Source organism: Mycteria americana, chromosome 3, assembly GCF_035582795.1.
Source record: "Mycteria americana isolate JAX WOST 10 ecotype Jacksonville Zoo and Gardens chromosome 3, USCA_MyAme_1.0, whole genome shotgun sequence".
Taxonomy (NCBI): domain Eukaryota; kingdom Metazoa; phylum Chordata; class Aves; order Ciconiiformes; family Ciconiidae; genus Mycteria; species Mycteria americana.
Window position 1 is genome coordinate 128,671,031 of NC_134367.1, and position 2,735 is coordinate 128,673,765.

The following is a 2,735-nucleotide window of genomic DNA, read 5'->3' on the forward strand; positions in this document are numbered from 1 at the left end:
CCGCCGCCACCGCCTCCTTCCCGACGGCCACTGCGGCGCTCGGCCAATGAGGCGGGGGAGCGCACCCGGCGAGGTGGGGCTTAGCGGGGAGGCCGCGCCCTCGCCGCCTCGGTCGCCCGGCGCCCCCTGGCGGCTGTTGGCGGCGCGCGGCTAAGGCGGAACCTCCGCGCCTCCCGCCCCTCTCCTCACGGGGCCCGCGCTCGCTTGACAGGCCGGTGGCGAAACGGGCTGGGACGCACCCGCAGCGGGGCGGATATTCCCCGTTGCCCAAACCGGGAGACGCACAAGCTGCTCTTCTCCTCGCAGGAGGGAGGAGTAGGGCAGGTGAGGCAGGGACGCTGCGGTGGCTCCGGCTAGGCGGGCGGCGGGGCGGGGTGGGTGGGGCGGGATCGCCCCTGAGGAGAAGCTGTGTGGAGAGGGGAAGGCTGCCTCCCGCTCCCGGCCGCGGGAGCGGATGTCTTACCTTCAGGACATCGCGAAGATGCGCCTCGGCATTTCTGCCACCCGCCGTCCCGCTTGGAAGGTGGGGGAAACTCTCCTCGATCGGCCGCTGCCCCACCGGGACCTTTGCGCGGGGAGTGAGGCGCTGACAGACCCCCTGCAGCGCGGGAGAGCCGAGCTCCCCACGGGGCGGGACCCACTGGTGAGTGGGCTGGCGTACCACGGGAACGGTGGTCCCACCAGCACGCTTTTCCCTCCTAAAGCCCAGGGGCATTCCCATTCACGTGACACTTTCCTGGCAGCCCCTTTCAGAGAGAGGAGTGATAAAAAGACAGCAATCACTAGTGTTATATTAATTTAATCTCATCCAGTAAGCGTTGAAGAGCGAGCTAAGCATTGCTTGACTTAAGCTGGCATCGAGAGGATTTAACACACATGGTTAATGACAGCAGGTAGTTTTGAGTACTCACCATCACTTGTTGCCATAAATCATTTTGGGCCAACATAGTCTGTTACATTGCCTATTACAAGTTGGGTGTTAAAGCAACCAAAATACCCTGATCATATTCTCCTGCACCATGGCATTTAGATGGCAATTCCCCACTCACGTTCGAGCCTGCAAAAAGTTAATAATAAAACCATAACGTTTTTGTCAAGTTGAATAAATCTTTGGAAAAAAGTTTGCTTCCCAACTGCCTTGATGTCTTGCCATATCAGAGGCTTTCTGTGAGATTAGCAGATGCATCATTTCTGTACTTTTCTGTAGCGCCTTTGTTGAAGTAAAATACATTTTATCCTGCAAGATACTTTGAAGAAACACAAAGTTTACTTTTGTCCTGAAGTTTCAACAAACTAACAAAACAAACGTTTGGTATTCAGACACAAAGGCACATTTAGCAGGATAGCCTTACCTACCTCTCTCAAATAACTTCATGCTATGGAGAATTAAAAATGACTTTATTTATTGAATATTTGCATGGCAGTATGTGCTAACATTTCAGTCTTTCAAAATCAGATGCTTCTGCAAGAAGTTGTACTGGTAAAGCCAAAAAACCCCACCAGCTTTTCAAGCAAATTTTTGGAGAGTTTTTTTTAAACCTCTAGTCATGCCCTTTTTATTCTCAGAAGTTTATCGTAGTTTTCTTTAACATTTTATGATCCTCACAACACTACTGTGGGCCTAGAATCAGGAAAACTATTGCTTGTATACTGCCTCTTGTTCTTTTTCTCTCGGTTTGCTACCATCTATTTTGTGTGAGGAAAACACCTGCATTTTTTCCAAATTTAGGTGGCTGATTAGTCACTGTTCTTTTTATCTGTTTCTGCTGTGTGCTTTAGTATCACAATGGTAGCTGCATTTGCCTACAGATGTAAGTGTTGGAAGGTTTTTAATAGAGAGGTGATACCTTTCTTTAAATCACCTGCAACACTTAGGAAAAAATTGCCAGGTCTTCAAGCACACAAGTTTTTCCTCAGGTGCAATTTTAATGTTAAATGCAAATGAAGACTAATTAAGCTTACCTTGATTGCATCAATCCCGTAAACTATTAAAGAGAAAATGCAGTGGGTGTCTGAGAAATAAAGGATGTTAACAATGGTTGAAGGGAGATAGTCCGGTTGTAAGTTTTTATAGTGGCTCATAGCAGCTAGAGCATAAATCTGTTAAAGAAATAATTTATTTTTTCTGGGAAAGGGACAGTTATGAAGCGCAATGAGAGCTAATAGTTCAGTAGTGTTCCTGTTACTTTGATTGTGTTTATGAATTCTAATTTTTGGTATTATCTTTTGAAGATACTTGAGAGCCTTTCTTGAAGGGCAAAACTGAGGAGCCTGATGGGGTTGACTACTTTGTGAGTAATATTCTTTCATAGAAAACAAGGTTTTCCTGTTGTTGGCCAGCTATTTATGTAAAATTCTTTCAAACATATAACTGTTGAATTCTACCTACATAGTTTCCACAATATTATGTGTAGTAGTGGCTAAAGCATATTATGTGTTAGCATATGTAGAATTTGGGGAAAGTTTGTATCAAGGTAGTGCTTTCCTCTACTGTCTGTATTATAATAACTTTAAAACACTTTTGTGTAGTGCCTGGGTTATAGAAATGCCTGATAACTAATTAAATATTGTTAGTTGGGGCTCTTTTTTTGGTGTATGTATGTGTTATCCAGGTAGTATATTGAAAAATTGAAATCTGTTTTGTTAGAGCGATATAGGTGGGGAAGGTTGTTTTGGGTTTGTGTGTTTTGGTTTTTAACTTGCTGGTATGCTCTAGAAGAGTAAATATTCTCTGT